Source organism: Corylus avellana, chromosome 1, assembly GCF_965113065.1.
Source record: "Corylus avellana chromosome 1, dhCorAvel1.hap1.2, whole genome shotgun sequence".
Classification (NCBI taxonomy): Eukaryota; Viridiplantae; Streptophyta; class Magnoliopsida; order Fagales; family Betulaceae; genus Corylus; species Corylus avellana.
This window is the reverse complement of record NC_142490.1, coordinates 9,301,026-9,319,102: the sequence shown is the minus strand read 5'-3', so window position 1 is coordinate 9,319,102 and position 18,077 is coordinate 9,301,026. Positions and strand designations below refer to the sequence as shown.

General features: G+C 35.6%; 1 pseudogene; it reads right to left on the bottom strand.

Annotated features, from left to right (window-relative positions):
* Positions 1–9,619: 9,619 nt before the first annotated feature.
* Positions 9,620–17,588, bottom strand: LOC148587928 (protein FAR1-RELATED SEQUENCE 5-like; annotated as a pseudogene).
* Between the last annotated feature and the right edge of the window lie 489 nt (positions 17,589–18,077).

Here is an 18,077-nt window from a genome sequence, read left to right as displayed (position 1 = left end):
TCAATTTTAACCCAAAAGTTCAAAAATTAGCAATCTACCCCCCTGAAGTTTAAAAAATTGGCAATTTAAATTCTCCGTTTAATTTTTTCCGTCTAAATGGACGGAAATCTATGAAATTAAATCATTACCCTCAGGCTTTGTTTAAAAAAAAAAATCGTCCAATTTAACGAAAATTAGTAATGGAAGGTTTAAATTGCCAATTTTTAAACCTTCAGGGGGTAGATTACCAATTTTTGAACTTTGAAGTTAAAATTGAAAAACCCCTGAAACTTCAGGGGGTAAACTGCATTTTTCCCAAATTACATCATTACCCTCAGGCTTTTTTTAAAAAACTTTCGTCCAATTTAACGGAAATTAGTAACGGAAGGTTTAAATTGCCAATTTTTGAAACTTCAGGGGGGTAGATTGCCAATTTTTGAACTTTTGGGTTAAAATTGAAAAACTCTCAAAACTTCAGGGGGGGTAAACTGCATTTTTTCCTTGATACAAACCTTAGATAGAACTCACAATTGGAAACCGGCTTATACGGGAATGGTGCCCAAGAGCTTATATACACATGGTCAAGATTAGACTTAACCCATGTGAGACACTAGGATCGTAACATATTACCACGCTTCCATGGCCGACGTCCACGGCTGCCCACTCTATTGACACTAACCCGCTGGTAGCCCTTTCTCTTTTGGCGGCTCTATTCACCTATTAGTATTTTAATCTAGTCCATAGGTCGCCCCCTTTGTGACTCGAAGCCCTTAACATGGTGGCTAGCTCTAATACCAAATGAAACAAACCTTGGGTAAAACTAACCCTTAAAAACTAGCTTATAAGGGAAGGGTGCCCAAGATGTTATATACATATGGTCAAGATTAGACTTAACTCATGTGGGACAGTAGGATCATAACATACCAATTGATAGGTCTTAGTCAGGGTCAATAAGATAAATTGATTATCTCCACTTGGGGTGAGAGTAACCACAATGCAAATCTCCACTTAGGGCTGGAGGAATACCACAATACAAACATTTTCTTCTCCACCATTTCCATTCTAATGACACAAATATATATATAAACTTAATACAACAACGATTTCTACTTTTAGTAAAGATAACTACCCATTACTTGTGACGTCCCACATCGCCTGGGTATGGAAATGAGGATCTGTTTAAATGTATACTACACCCTTAATGACAACAACTCGTTTTAAAGCCGTAATGGTCATGATCCCCAGAAATCCGCAGTTAAGCGTGCTTCTGCTGAAATAGTACTAGGATGGGTGACCTCCTAGGAAGTATGATTCGAGGGGAGCTAAAAGTGGACAATATTATATGTCATTGGGGTGGGATGTTACAAATGGTATCAGAGCCATTGCCCAGCCTAAGATGGGGAGAGCGTGCACAAGCCCATGAAGGTCGCTAGCGGGCACTCGCTGGGACGAACGCCAAGAATGGGCTAATCCCATGAGGGTCGCCAGCGGGGACGCTGGGTTCTAAAAGAGGGTGATTGTGACGTCCCACATCGCCTGGGTATGGAGATGAGGATCTGCTTAAATGTATACTACACCCTTAACGACAACAACGCGTTTTAAAGCCGTGATGGTCATGATCCCATCAGAATTCCGCAGTTAAGCGTGTTTCTGCTAGAGTAGTACTATGATGGGTGACCTACTGGGAAGTCTGATTCGAGGGGAGCCAAAAGCGGATAATATTGTGTGTCATTGGGGTGGGATGTTACACTACTAATGTTAACAAATATTGACATTAAAGGATAAAGTTAACAATTGAAGCTAATAACTACCACCTATGTCTCCCTTCATCCTGGAAATTTCAAAGTCGACGGAATGAGTTGACAAATCCGCCACCCAACGGTTATCAAGTCACGAACCACTGTACGCCGTCGAGTTTTAGGCGAAATCATGGACAGAAAGCATCGTGCGACGCTAGGTCATGATCATGTGACGCTAGCCACAAGAACCGTACATCACCGAGCCCATAGCCACTGTACATGGCTGAAGAACCACCACCACTGTACAGAGATAATTTTTTCATTTTTTCCTTTTGATTGAGCATCTGAGAGTAGAATGAAACTGATTTGTTTTTCGCAATATTTTTATGGATGGTTTTAATATGATTTTACCGAGTCTGACGAAAACCAGGGAGTCAATCACTCAATTGAAAGACTAAACAACGGGTGTGATTTGGTCCACAAGAAGCTTGATGCAAAGAACAGTTACATGTACTACATAGTTTAGCAGAAGGTAGCCCATAGAAGGATTTTTTATCTGAAAAAATGACTTGCTCTAGGTCCGCAGAAATCAAAAGGCAAAAAAAGAAGGATGGTTGATGTTTGTACTAGTTCAAATATTTTGTTGCCTACTGTATTTTGTGTTGGATGGTTGATGTTTGTATGAAGGATATCGATGTTTGTATTTTGATGTTTGTAATGGTTCAAACCATACAAACATCATTGTATGTTTGTATAATGTTTACTTGAAAGGGATGCTTACAAATGAAATAGTAATATTGTTTATTCTTGAGATCCAACTTTTTTTTTTCTTATACAATATAAATGACCTCCATTTCCATTTGTAGTTAACATTGGTAATATTGAAAACTTATGCATTGTTGAAATGAATATTAGTCATCTATTTGTGATATTGTCCACGATGACAGTGTTAATAGAGTCATGTACATTCACCAAATATAATAGATGGTGGAAGCTAATAGGTGATTCCTACTTTTTTTTTTTTTAAAGCAATTAAACAAAGCATCAAGCAAACGCTCCTAACAGCATAACACAAAATAATCAAATTGTTAAACTACGAAAACCCCATCTTCTAGTGCATATTGAATTTTTTTGCCAACGACATTTTGTTCTCTTACTCATCCTTCTTGGCTTCCTGAGGATTTAAACCAAACAAAAAAAAAAAAACAAAAAACTTTCAACAAATAATGCACTAAAAACTTTAAAGTAAATCCTTAAATAAAAACTAACAAAAAAATAACAAGGAAAGTGGAAGATAATATACCTTCATTTTTGAACTTATTTAGTTGTTTCCTCTTGTGGAAAGTTTGGATTAGGGAACACACATATGCAAGTATCTAGAAAAAGAATAAATAAATGTCAAAAAGAAAAGAACAAGAGATAATTGAATTTATGATAAGCTTAGCACTAAATCAATTAAGTCAATTATGTAACTTAGTTGATTAAGATTAAATCAATTGAGTAAGATTAATAATATAGTATAATTACAACAAAACAAAGTTGAACATGAAAAACTAAAGATACTTTAGTAAACTACCTTCGACACTTCAATTTCCTTTATTTGATTATTTGATGTGCCTTCTTTTTGGTTTTTTCACACTTTCTATCCATGATTTGAGTTGACGTTTCTTGTTACAAGAACTCTCATTTTTCTTTATTCATTTTGGTCTCACTGTGATTGACACACATGGTTGATCTTCTTTCTTCATAAAATTGTTGAAATCCTAATATTATTTTCTTCAACATTAGCTTGGCAATTCTTTGCATCACAAAGTTTTTTCTTCAAATTTACAACAACCGCATTTAGAATATTAAAACCTTCTTCAGTTTCACATGCTTCATTCACCAATTAAATATACTTGGGGCACAAAGCTCGATACCGATCTGCATATTCCAATCTAATATCTGACTCAATGTCATTTTTTATGAAATCTTTTTCATCCCTTGCATCTCTTCTCCATCTCTTGGTAATATATTCACCAGGAATCAACTTGATATCTAATACATCAAAATTTTTTAGAGCATGCTGGCACAAAATACCAAATGTCTCAAACCTTCTACAATTGCAAGACAAATTTTGATCCAAAGGATTCCATATGATTTTGTATGTTCTACGTCCATTGAAAAATCCAACAAAATATGTATGTATCGCTTGACTTGTATTGCGGTCTATATTGGAAAGTGGTGGTACCTCTTCAACTTCATTTTGAAATAACTCAAATGCCTTAGGCGTGTACACTTTTGCTGCAAACATAAGTGAGCTCTTAAAATTCAATCTTGGTAATTTTTGTCTAGAGTTGTATTCTGCTTCTAACTTCTTGCCACGTTTATGTTTGATAACTCTTTCAAAATGAGTGAAGAATGCTAATATATTGAGATGAGTTTGCAAGCCCCAAGTCACAATTGAATCTCTCACTAAGTTGTGTACTTCTTATTCCTACAGTGAACGTCCTTTTTACGTACGCTTGAGCACATTTCCCCTTCAATTGAAATATACCAATTAGCCATTTATTTTCACGAGCATCATATTTTTCCAACATCATATTCTAGACAGAAAGAAACTCATCTTCATCATCATACTCATAGATATAGGCTAAGAAATCCTTATTAAACTGGGACTCATCTTTAAGTAAATAGTCCAAGTGGCTATTAGTATTCTGCCACATGTGCCAACTAAACAAAGCATGATACGTATCAGACATCACTTCTTGAATAGCAGCTGCTATTGCTGCATCTTGATCGGTGAAAATAGTAATTGGTCTCTTTTCAGACATTGCTTCTAAGAAGGTCTCAAATAACCATATAAAAAGATTCTATTGTTTCATCATACAACAATGTAGCTCCAAATACGATAATTTCTCTATCATGATTGAGTCCCAAAAATACACCAAGTGGCCTTGTATTTCTATTTGTGCTATACATTGTATCAAATGTTATGACATCACCAAAGTGGTCATAATCAATTATCATTCTTGCGTCGGACCAAAAGATATTAGTAATTAACTATTCTACATCAAATTGAAAAGCGTAATAATATGAAGGGCTTTCTTTAAGTTGATGACGAAAATATATTTTCAAACTAGCAGCTTCCCCAAAATTCAAAGCTCTTTGTCGCTTATTGCGCGGATAATTCTTATGATCTCGCTTGGTAAAATCAAGGTTATCACTTCCACCAACTTGCTTACTCATAAGCTGATAAGAATCTTTTAGTCTTATTCTTAATTTATATGCCAAATCAATCTCGGTAGCTTGAGTTAAAAACATTCTCCGTTGTGATGACATTATGTGTATAGTTGTTGAGAAATGAAAATTATGATTGTGCTTAGCAATGAAGTCAGTCACCATCTATTTGTCACTATCTCGATTGTATACGCTAATTATACATGCATTGCACTCACATCTTGTTTCTGCTCGATGTGTTCTTGTTTTACTATCTCGCTTGTCTTTACCCCGAATTCCCTCTTTCTCGCACACGAATCTCTTTGAAGTAACAATTCCAATCTTTTTACACCTGTTCACATACTCTTTTCTGATACTAAAACCTGCTATTCTCCCATTAGGTGATTTAGCTAAATTTTTCGAAAATTTACAAGTTTAAATGGACTATGAAAAATTTTGTGTATAACCGAAACCCCTTTTCATTCATGATTCGGTACTGTTCTAATAGTATTTTCAAAATTTTCTCTATTTATTTTGGAAAATGGATTGATGGTAGCATTGGAATGATGGATTTGCATATTGATATGTGTGCTTGAGTTTGTAAATTTTTAAGGCGGGAAAAGTATATGGAATTCATAGGGTTGTTGTGTTGATTCACCCCATTTTATTTGCTATGTTGTGGATGGTTTTGTGAAGATTTATGGGAATGATTCGATTCGGTACTACTCTAATGGTATTTTCAAAATTTTCTCAATTTCTTTTGGAAATCAAATTGATGGTAGCATTGGAACGATGGATTTACATATTGATATGTGTGCGTGAGTTTTGTAAACTTTTAAAGCAGGAAAAGCAAATGGAATTCATAGGGTTATTGTGTTGATTCACCATATTTTATTTTTTGTGTCGTGGATAGTTTTGTGAAGATTTTCTGAGAATGATTCAGTTAAAACTTGAAACTTTGTGATAGAGAGATTCGGGTCTTTTGCAATCTCAGCTAGGTAAGCAAAAAAAGAAAAAAAAAAAAAAAAAGAAAGATACAAAACGAAAGAAAAACGTTAACAACTGAAAAAAATAAAAAACAAAAAAATAAAACTACCTTTTTATTGACCAAAACAGTTCCCTTGACAGCACAACCGTTGTTGTTGCTAAAGAGATGAATCTGGATCAGAGAAGGCTAAAAAACAGCCAAAAAGGAGTGAGAAAGAACATAAAATATTCGGAGCCTAAAACGTCAAAGACCATTTCAATGTCAGCGCCTCGTCACATCAACGTTCTCATTGTGGTTCACATTAATGAGATTTAGGGTTTAGGAGTTACTTATCAAAAAAAAAAAAAAAAGTCTAGGAGCTTACTGATATTGCATTTGCTAGGCTTTTGCTACTGTTGTTCATGTATCCAAAAATATTTCACTATTCTAAGACCAGTTCTTTAAACATTTTTCTATATTGTAATGGAAAAATCAAGAGAAAGCATAATTGCTACACACGCAGGAAAGAAAATGAGCATGGCAGCTATTAAAGATGATGCACGCACACTCTGTCAATAAACCAAACAAGGAAAGAATACCAAATCATGAAAAGGAAAATCTTCTATACATCAAAGAAGGAAAGAAGATCAACTCTGTTATGATGTAATTGACAAAATCCAAAAATCCTTGAATTGTCATAAATGTAAATTCACACGTTTCTCTCAAGGACTCTACATTGTATAAATATTTGTGTGTCATTGTATTATTCACTTGAATAAAATTCTCACTTCTCATTTATCTTTTCAAATTATCTATCAGTAGTGGTAATTATTTGTGATGAAGTTGATGCAAAAGAGCATTGTAACGAACTAAGAGGAAATTGTCTTTTGAGTTCAATTGAGCTTGCTAATGGTGACATTGAGTTAATCTCATATTGGCAGAAAAATTCCTTGTCTTATGCAACAGTTTAACCCATTTCTTGTACTATAATTTTGCAAAAAAATTTCATGTCTTATGGAAAAATTCAACTCATTTCTTGTACTACAATTATGCTCGTGCATATATATTTACTCAAAAAACCATACGTTGCAAACAAACGTTTGACAAATATTTATACAATTGAAGAAAGTGAAACACTTTTGCAAGCAAACATTTTGACAAGCTCAATGGATAATTTGCAAATACAACATCAATTCTAGGAAAATCATACTACAACATCTTCATTGCTGCTATCATCCCCCTATGAAAAGCAACACAAAGAATGAATTAGAAATATAGTTTAGGTATTCAAACCAATAGAAACACAGAGTTTAGATTTCTCAATATGCAAGACTATAGTCATCAATTTAAAAATCTACTTGCAAATTGTAGATACTTAACTTGAAAATTTTTTAGATCCATATTTGTATTTGTGATATCAGCAAAGGATGTTGGTGTAAGATTGAACACATTAGTTCCCTAAAGAAACACATTATTATTTAACTTGTCAACATATTATTAGATGTATTATTGTTTTTTAAGTATGAATAAAACGTATATGTTTACCTGAGTAATGTACGCATGATTTGATACATGAGAAGACAAGGGCCATGAACTTTTATCAATGGTTCCTATATAACCACATCAATCATAAAAAATAAAAAAATAATAAAAAAAATGGTAAAATGGTCCTTATATAACCACAACAATCATAAAGTGAATATTTTAATTTCTAAGAAGAAGAGTAATATGGTGTAAATGTACTAACAGAAAGTTAATGAAACTGATTTCACATCTATGTTGAAACGATTATTCAAATGTTATCATTGATACTGAATAAGGCACTTGATCATTTTGCTATATAATAAAACAAAATAAAATCTCATCAACAAAAGCTACAAATGGATAATGCATTTAAACTACAAATGGATAGTATAAAATTCAAGTTATTTTAAACTATTCCTTTTTTCTAAGTAGGCTATTTCACTATATACTCAAATAATACTTACCGGATTAGAGTTATCATCCCAAACATTGAAAGAAAGATTAATTTCCTATAAGTAAGAATAAAATTTAATTAACCAAATCGTATTAAATATGGGGTTTGGTCAATGTCTTGTTGGAAGGAAACTTGTCCGGTGATCAACAATGGTTAACCCCCCATGTTTTTTAGCGACTCTTTGCTCGCATAAATGAGGAGCAAATCAAGCATGCTGACAGGCAACTTGAGTATCAGTGTTACTGTTCTTTTCTTGAGATTTACAATGAACAAATCACAGATTTGTTGGATTCGAATCAAAGAAATCTCCGAATAAGAGAAGATGTCAAATCCAGTGTATATGTTGAAAATCTCACAGAAGAATTTGTTTGTACGATAAAGGATGTGACTCGGCTCTTATCAAAGGGATTGTCACACAAGAGGATCGGTGCAACTAGTATAAATGTTGAGAGTTCCCGTTCACATATTGTTTTTACTTGTGTTGTTGAATCACGATGCAAGAGCAAGGCAGATGGTTTAAGCAGCTTCAAAATAAGCAGAATAAATCTTGTTGATCTAGCTGGTTCAAAGCGACAAAAGCTAACTGATGCAGCAAGGAAACGTTTAAAGGAAGCAGGGAATATAAATAGATTGCTCTCACAGCTTAGGAATTTGATAAACATTATCGCTGAAGTTTCTCAAACAAGAATGCAAAAACATATCCCCTATAGAGACCCCATGTTGACATTCTTACTGCAGGAATCTCTTCGGGGAAATGCAAAATTAGCAATGGTTTGTACTATTTCTCCATTGCAAAGCTGCAAGAGTGAGACTTTTAGTATATTGAGATTTGCACAGCGTGCTAAGGATATGAAGAACAAGGCAGTTGTTAACGAAGTAATGCAGGACGATATGAATCACTTGTGTGAAGTGATACAGGAGCTAAGGGATGAACTACATAGAATAAAGGCAATCTCCACAACCCGACCAATACCGGTTCCTAAACCAAGTCACAAGGTCAAACTCTTTTCAACCCAATCTAAAGCCGGTTCCAATCGGGTCATTGGGCTCAAATCAAATCTGCACAACCCGCTCCAATACCGGTTCCTAAAACCGGGTCACTGGGTCAAGCTCTCCAAATCGGTCCAAATTTGTCAAATCAGTTCATATAATTTTTGGGTCAACCATTTTAATAGTCTATGGGTTTTGCACATCTTTGGCCCATTTTACCGACCTAATTGATTCAATTTCTTCAAGGCTTTAGCCCAACCAGCAGCCACCCTCAGCCATCAGCTGCCGCTACCAGCCGCCGTCCACCGCCATCGGTCGCCCAACTCCGACCACCTCCGACGATCATAAAAAAAAAAAAAAAATCTTTTCCTTTATATTTTCAACCTCAATTTTATACATTTAGTTTGAGGAGGGATGTTTAGAGTATATTTGACATTATTCTACGGTTATTATGTTTCCTTATATATTCTAGGTTTAGTCTAGATTTTCTTGCTTATCACTCCTAACCTCTCTATATATAGAGGTCAATGTAATCATATTACAAACACAATCATAATAGAAGAGATGTAGTCCTATATGCTTCCGCTCTCTCTCTCTTTTCTTTCTCTTTCTTCCGCTTCTAATATATTATCCAATATATTTAACAAAATCTAATAAATTATATATGATGAATGTGAATGTATAGAGCTAGAATAATACCTGGGAATACTTTTTTCCAATATTATTTTTTGCTGTAATTTTGCTTGTCTTCTTTGGTTGCCTCACAACTCAACCTTTCAATCGTTTTCCACCCTTCCAACCATCTTTCTTTTTTATCCCTTTTATTGTTTCAAGTAATTTCTCAACAGATTGGGTATGATTTGCAATTTCAGTACCGTCTGACAATGACAATTGAGCTTCCTTGTCAAGAGCAACACTCGAACCTTTTTTAATATTTCGAACTTTCTTTTGTATTTCTTTTACCATCATTTCTACGAAAGCATATGCCTCTTCATTGTCAATTGTTTCAGTGGCTAATTCAACTAGCATTGGACACAGTTCTCTATATCGTTGTATAACATTTAAATTCACATCCTCTTGCACATTCCTTGTCGTAGTATTTAAGATGACTTCACTCTTTGCTTCTCTTGTCCACCTCTTCAAAATGTTCGTGTCGGGAATTATCTTTGTATCAAGTAAGTCAAAAAATTTCAAAGCATGGCAACACAAAATCCCAAATGTTTTGAACTTCTCCCAGCTACATGAAATTATCTTGTTGACATGGTCGTAAACTATTTTGTACTCTTTACTTTCATTAAAAAACCCAACAATATATTCATGCACTAGTTGACTATCATTGCGGTGTTTTATTACCGTTGCTAATGCATAGTAATACTTCTCATGAAATTTTTTAAATGTGACAGGAGTATATGTTTGACTTGCTTGTTTCAACAAATGTGAATTCTTTAATCCCAATGTAGGCAATTTTTCTCGAGCATGAAATTCAGCCTCTAATTCCATATGTCGCTTTTGCTCCACCACCCGCTCAAAATGTTGAAAAAATTCCACTATACTCAAATTAAATTTTAAGTAAGCTTTCAAGTCACCATTCAAGCTCTCACTGAGTTGAGTACTTCGCACTCCAAGAGTAAGGCAATTCTTCATGTGACACTTGGCCCATTTTGTCTTCAATTTGTATATACCACCCAACCAACTAACTAACTCGACGTTATACTTCTGAATCATTTTGTCCCAAGCATTTTCAAATTTAGCCTCATCATCATATTCAAACATACAAGATTTAAGGTCTCGTAGAAAATGGGAACCATCTTTCATAAAAATTCCCTAAGGTGGTGTTTGGCAAAAGGCATGGCCCAGCCTAGACACTGTTGTTGTCATTTTCCTGATGTGAAATTATACTTTTACCCTTCAATTGTTTCTCCCAAAATATCCAGCACTGTACTCTTTTCCTCCATCTCCGGGTCTTCTCCTTCACGAGTCGAGCACCCCATCCCTTGTGAAAATAAAGCCTCCCATTTCAGCCCCACCCCCTTCGAAAACTTGCGAGCCCGTTTCACCCCCCATATGTTTCACCCCCCACATGTTTCACCCCCGGTCACGCCTTCATAGCCAACTCCCTATCTTTATTCTTTTGCTCTCCCTTTCTTGGAAACGCTTAAACGAAGCAAGCTTTGGCCGTCCGTCGCTCTCTCTCTCTCCAGAGTTTGTGCTTTATCTCTGACATAGCAGCAAAGGAGGGAGGGATTGGAATTTTCACATTTTTTCTTCTTCTTGTTAGGCTTCTTTCTATGCTCTGTTTCGAGCTAAGGAAAATCAGTACAAGATCACAAGGTAAGAGCCTGAATTTCCTTTTCTTTTTCTCCCCATGTGTCGTTCTTTTTTGAATTCCTTTCAGTTTGGTTGCTTTTTTTCTCAGAAACAATAAGTAACTATTGTTTATTTCGATTCGGTTGCTTTTTGGTGTGTTGTGAGGGTTCAAAAATTTAGGGTTTAATTTGAGGATTTCCATTGTAGTTTAAATTTTGTTATACCCATTGGATGAGTGTTTTTGTTTGGAAATTTCGGATGTGTTGTGATTTTGTTGATTTTGGGTTCAAATTATTGTGGTTGGTTGTAGTGATTTTCGGTTGTTGGTGCTATATTGTACCAAAATTGAGTATTATGATAGGATTTGAAATTGTTGATTTTGGGTTCAAATTGGTGTGGGTTTAATTGTGATTTTGGGTGATTGGCCCTCTGTTGATGGCTGAGAATGGGTGGAGAAAAATGACCAAAAACAAAATTCCTCCGGCCCCTTTATATATATATATTCGAAATTTTCTATCTTCTTAGAGCCCTCCTCTGTTTACAATCTCACGTAGATAGTCTCACCTATAGTATTTTTCATGAGAAATAGAATTGTAACAGAATAAGAAAATTAGCAACAAGATAAAACAATCAAATGCATTACAGCTAGAAAAATACAATAGGAATCATAACAAAAATTTGATCAGTATTCAATAATCACACAGACATAAGTAGGTAAAAGAGTATGTATATATAAACCATATTGGTGAGTTCGTAGCAAAAGCCACTTATGGAAAGCTCTGAAGCTCAAATATTGCAGATGTGGCCATCAGTATATGTAACATCCCCAGCCCGTTAAGGCTGAGTTTGCCACTTTTCTTCTTTTACAACAAAAGTTATTGCAAAGATCTATAAGGTCTATCAGAGTACTTGATTTTAAAAGATACAAAAAATGTATAAAACATTATTCAAGAGATTTTATTACAAGCGAAATTAGAAAAACATTAAACTTTAGTTGCGGAATATCATATCATTACAATAACTTATATGAGAAGACTTTGAAAATTAATAATTATTCCCGTCCCCATTCCGGCCTCCTATTCCAGCATCCTTTCTACCTGAAAACAAGAAATAAAACTGAATGAGCCCAAAGGGGGCCCAGCAAGTAACATCCACGACCATAAATAGTTTTACTCCTTGTTCTCAGTTTTGAAAATCATTTTCGCAAATAAATATAATTCTAGCCATAATAATATCTGTATGTACGGTTGCATCTCCCGTAACATATACATACTATTACATCTAGTAATAGATCATCGTTGTAAATCATCTTTATAAATCATCATCATAATGCATCATTATAAATAATCTTTGTAAATCATCTCTGTAAATCATCATAGCATATCATCGTTGAAAATATAGTATCATTTTCTCATAATAAGGCCCATGTACACTATTACCCCTGTGTACGAGGGTTGCGGGTCCTTGTGACCATGGCACTGAACTGTGGCCACAGCCATGCCCGACCGTCAATTAACTCTTTCTTGGTGCACTCAACGGTCTAGTTGATGGAATACCACCTTCTGGCATAGCCTCCTTCAGTGGTTTCGCCTCCATCCGAGTATCGGTACCGAACTCTCATCTTATCTTATCTTGGGGCCAAAAATACTCTCCTCCATACATGTGCCCTCATTTCATAAACATTTATCTCATCTCTTGTACTTTTCTTTGTACTTCTTTTGATGCATCTTAGGGCAACATGTAGGAGGGTTTATCATCATTTTTCTTTCTTATAATCATCATCATTTCTCAACTTTCTTTTCTTAAAATGGAAACTTTTCCAAATATAAACTTGTTGTGCTTAAAAAGCGTTTAAAGAAATAGAAACTTTCTACATAATTCATTTAGAAATCCTTCATGCATGCAACATAACTTCATAATACGTAAATAAAATAATCATTTACAGTTTGATACAAGAATGAATAAATAGCATGACATGAAGTAACTTTAGAAGGGGTAGTGAATTTACTTACCTCTAGACTGAAGCTAAAAGTGGTATGAAGGAATCCAGTTGCTCCAATATGACTAACACCACTAGTATATCTTTTGAAACTAATTTCTAAAGTCCGCTATCTCTTGTGTTCTTTCTTTCTTGTAGCGCTTGGTCTCGCCCTTTCTCTCTCTGTTTTGAGTAAATACTCTTAGAAAGAAGAAAGACCGAGTAAAAAGCGGAAGAAGGAAGAATATATGCAAGAGATGGGAGAGGAGATGAGTTGTGAAAATTGTGAAGGAGAAGAGCTCTATTTATAGGAGAAAATCAAACACTATTCTACCTTCAATTTACAATTATACCCTCATTTTACTATTTCACCTACCACCTACTATTCCACCTACCACTTACTATTCTATCTACTACTTACTATTTCACCTACCACCTACTATTCCACCTACCACTTACTATTCTACCTACCACTTACTATTCCACCTACCACTTACTATTCTACCTACCAATTTCCAATTACCATTCATACAATATCATAAATTTCTCAAGAATTAACATCATTGCCTAATATGAATATAATCATAGCATGAAATTAATATCTCTAAAATAAGACTTTCAAAATCTGAGGTGCTACATATTTACTATCCTATTATTTCACCAATTACCATTCTCTAATTACTACTCTCATAAATTTCCCAAGAATTAAAATCCTTAGCTACAATGGATATTAAAATAACATCAGAATAATCTATTTAAATAGCTTTAGAAATGCTGGGGCACTACAGTATATGCTCAGTTTGGTTGCAAATAATTTGTTAGAAATAACCGAAATTCAAAAAGGAGTGAGGAGTTGCTTGGCTTCTCTAGCTCTGGTGGCTGGTAAGCATGGCGTGGTGAATGAGGCATCTTGGGAGTCCCTGGCCAAGAAAATAGAAGCCATAAGGAAGGAAAATGCTGCCTTGAAGTGACGGGTTCAACTAAAGTGTCTTGGACCTGACCAGGGTGTTTGTCCGGGGTGGTAGGAATGGGCTTGTCAAATTTTCAGTGGAGAGTCGTCGTAAGGGGGGCAAAATGAAAATTGATAGAAAAATATTTGAAAAGAGACTGCATGGCAATTGTAGACTACAATGTTGTATTTATAGGTTTTGGGTGTACAACTGACAAATGTTCAAGTTATGCATATGTTTTGAAGTTTGCACTTGACATTGCCGAAATTCCAACTTATTTATTGTTTACTTGTTTTAGTCTGAATTTTGTATATTATGCTTTTTCCTCAATTTCTCTTTGATGTTGGACCTACAGCAATAACAAGTATATTATTTGCACTAGAGTTACGTAGGCTGTTTCAGGTAATAGGTTCTTCATCTATCTGTGATTGTCACATCAATGTTATTTAACTTCTGATGAATGCTGTTGCCGGTTATCCTGTTTGCAGGGTCCTACATTTATGAGTTTCGTTACAACCTTCATAAGGTAAGACGATTAGCTCAAAATTCTTGTAGGATCCCATTTATTTAGTAATCCTTGAATCCTTTAGTAGTACTAAGATAGATATTGATTATTTCAAAACGTAAATGCTCTATGCATCCCCTTCACAATATCACAGGGTTGATTATGTCTGCAAATAGTGATGCGTCGAGTGGCCGTTCATTATGTCGCTGTAGAGTTGTTGCCTTCGTAAGGTATTCCTGGACAAATGATAATTAGAGTAGAAAGTGGTATGTGTGCGAAAAGTATAAAGTATTGTATGACATTTATTTTCTATGTTTGCATTTTTTGACCAATTTTATTTGGTTTAGGGTATATTTTTGACTTTTCTTCCAAATATTGTATGTTGTAGCAAGTTGGTGATTGTGGCTTCTTTCTTTGGGCCGACAACGAGATGACAGCTTACGAAAAAAAAATCATGCAGCACTTGAAGGACATAGAAGAGCAAACCCGAGCAGAAGTTGGTAGACTTGAAAAATTGTTTGCTACTGAACAAGCATAGTATAGAGGGCACCTAGAAAACATGTTGCAGTCTAGGGATTAGATGTGGAAATCTATGGTAGCGAATAACCAGTCTAGAGAAAACAAGTTCCAGTTAAAGCAAATGACGTATCAGGTAGTGTTGACTTTGCTTATCTGCCAACATTTATAAGGAAAAACCAAACTAACAAAATAAAATTCTAGACAAGATAGCCAAAAATCTATATGCAGTACCTTCGATCGTGATCGTGTAAGTGGAGCCGTGGCTAGAGGTCTTCTCCACCGAGACTGGCGTCTGGCTACACTGGCAGATGAATTTCTGGATGGGTGCTTGGGATTTTTGTGAGGCGAAGCCTCTAATATACATGATGAAGACAGCTAACCAGGTCCAGGCATAGTGGGGGGGGGGAGGGGACCTGATACGCGTGGGCTGGGGAACTTGGTGTGCGTGGGGGGTGTGAGGGGGGGGGGGGGGGGGAGAAAATCTGGCTAGCGCAAGGGGGTGGAAGGGGGGGGGGAATTCTGGCGTGCGCAGGGGGGGACGCGTGTGATGGTGTTGGGGAGAGGGCTGATACGTTGGGGGGAATTCCTCTAGCGCAGGGGGGAAGAAATTATGGGTTTATACAGGGGGAAGCGTGTTCGTGTTGGGGGGGTTGGGGAGAGGGCTGATACGTGGGGGTGGGGGGGAGAAATTCTGCTAGCGCAGGGGGGGATGGCAGGGGAGAAAATTTGGGTTTTCTTTAGACTTTCGGACGCGTGTTAGGGGTGGTTGGGGAGACGCTGCCCATAAACACAAAGCGTGAGAATTAGGGGGAAAACCGGTCTGTGGAAAAATTACACAGAAAGGGGAAAAATTGAAAAAAATATGTCAAATGTTTAGTCTGAAAACCGGTCAATGGCCCAGACACTGAACAGTGTCTGGGCCATTGCTTTTGCCAAACGAACCCTAAATGCTTGATACCATTTTGCATTATGTGCTATGTACATAATCCATACCTGGTTTCTGGCATCACCTCATTTAATGCCTTTGTCATTACAGCATCTTGATTTGTAAAGATTGATCGAGGCTTTTTACTTGCATGTGTATCTAAGAAACTTTTAAAAAGCCATTTGAATGACTCTACTGTTTCATCATATAGAAGTCATAGAACTAGTAAATACAGCTAGGGGTCTCAATTCTTTATTAGTACCAAATGTACTATCAAAAGTCATCATGTCACCAAAATAGACATAGTCGGCAATCATTCTTGCATCAGCCCAAAAAATGTTAGTAATTTTTTCTTCACTATCTAATTGGACTACATAATGAAATGATGGATTTTTATTGATTTGTTTGTGGAAGTACGTCAATAAGCTACCTACTTCACCATATATTAAGTTCCTTTGTTGTCTTGTACGAATATAATTTTTTTGACTGAGCTCAGTATACCCAAGATTTGCCCTGCCACTAACCTGTCTAGTCATCAATGCATGTGGTGCCTTAGGAGTGATTCCAGAAGCACATGCCAAATCAATTTCAGATGCTTGAACTTTTGACATTTTACGATGCGACCTCATCATATAAGTGGTTCATTCAAGATGCAGAATATGATTATGTTCAGCTACAAAATCATAAACCTTGTACTTCCCAGTCTCTTTTATTAATGAAATCGACAATCGTACAGGACAAAGAGTCCTTGTTTCATCTCAGTGACGAGTGTAAAGATGATTTCGCTTGTCTACTCTTCGAACACCTTCCTTTAGGGGTGTCAACTCGGTCCGGTTTCTCGATTTTTGGCCAAAACTGGAACCGGAACCGGGGTACCCCGGTTCGCGATTTTGGGAAACAGGAACCGGAACCGGGACCCCAGTTACCGGCCGGTTCCAGTTTTACTCGGTCCGGTAACCGGTTTTTGAAGAAAATTGGTTTTTGGGCTTATTTCAAGTGTTGGGCCTAAAATAAGCCCTCTTTTTTTTTTTTTTATAAGTTGACTCATTTTTTTTTAAAAAAAAATTTATTAATCTTTTTTGTCTAAAAAGAGGCTTTGTTGTGATTGTTCCAAATAGTTAAAAAATAAACATAAAAAAGCCCAAAAATCCTAAAAAATCAAAATTTTTAATATATATATATAAACCCAGTTCCGGTATTCTCGGTAAAAACCGGGTACCGGAACTGGGGTACCCGGTTTTTTGATTTTTCAAACTAGAACTAGAACTAGAACCGGGTCCCCGGTTTTCCGGTTTTTCGGTTTCGGTTCCGATTTCCTGGTAATTTTTGACACCCCTACCTTCCTTACAACAAACAAACCCCTTTGATGTTACTTTTCCATGTAACTTACTTTTATTTTCAAATTGTTTTCTTACACCAAAACCCATTTGCTTTCTATATTTTTCCCAATGCTTCCATGCATCCTCTAGAGTATCAAATTCCATACCAACTTGAGGTGTCCAACTTGCCTTGATATTCACATTTTGAGAGGAATCACCCACAATTAATGACATCCATTTTTTTTAAAAATTTTTTTAAAAGTATATCTCTGTCATTAACAAACAATAAATCAAAATTAAAATATGCCAAAATAACATAACAAAATAAAAGAAACAAAATTTAACTATAGTTCAAAATTACATAAATAAAAACTATATAACATGCGTATAAAAAAAAAAAAAAAAAATCTCTTTTCAGAAGCCTCCATTCACATTTAAGTTTTTGTAGAGGATTTGAGAATGCATTTACATCGTTTTTGAACATTGATTTGCTTAAAGAATCAATCAAATTGAAATTAAAAGGAACATATTCATGCCCCCATTTATTTCCACAAATAGCTCACCAACCTCAAATAGTCATATTTACACTTGACTAACAAAATTCAAGGCAACAGTAAGAGATAATCAAACAGTCAATCACCATTGTGATAAGCAAAATCATCATAAAAAAAAAAAAATCAAGTGGGCATTTTTTTTCAATCAAATGAGCTAAAACTGGGCCAT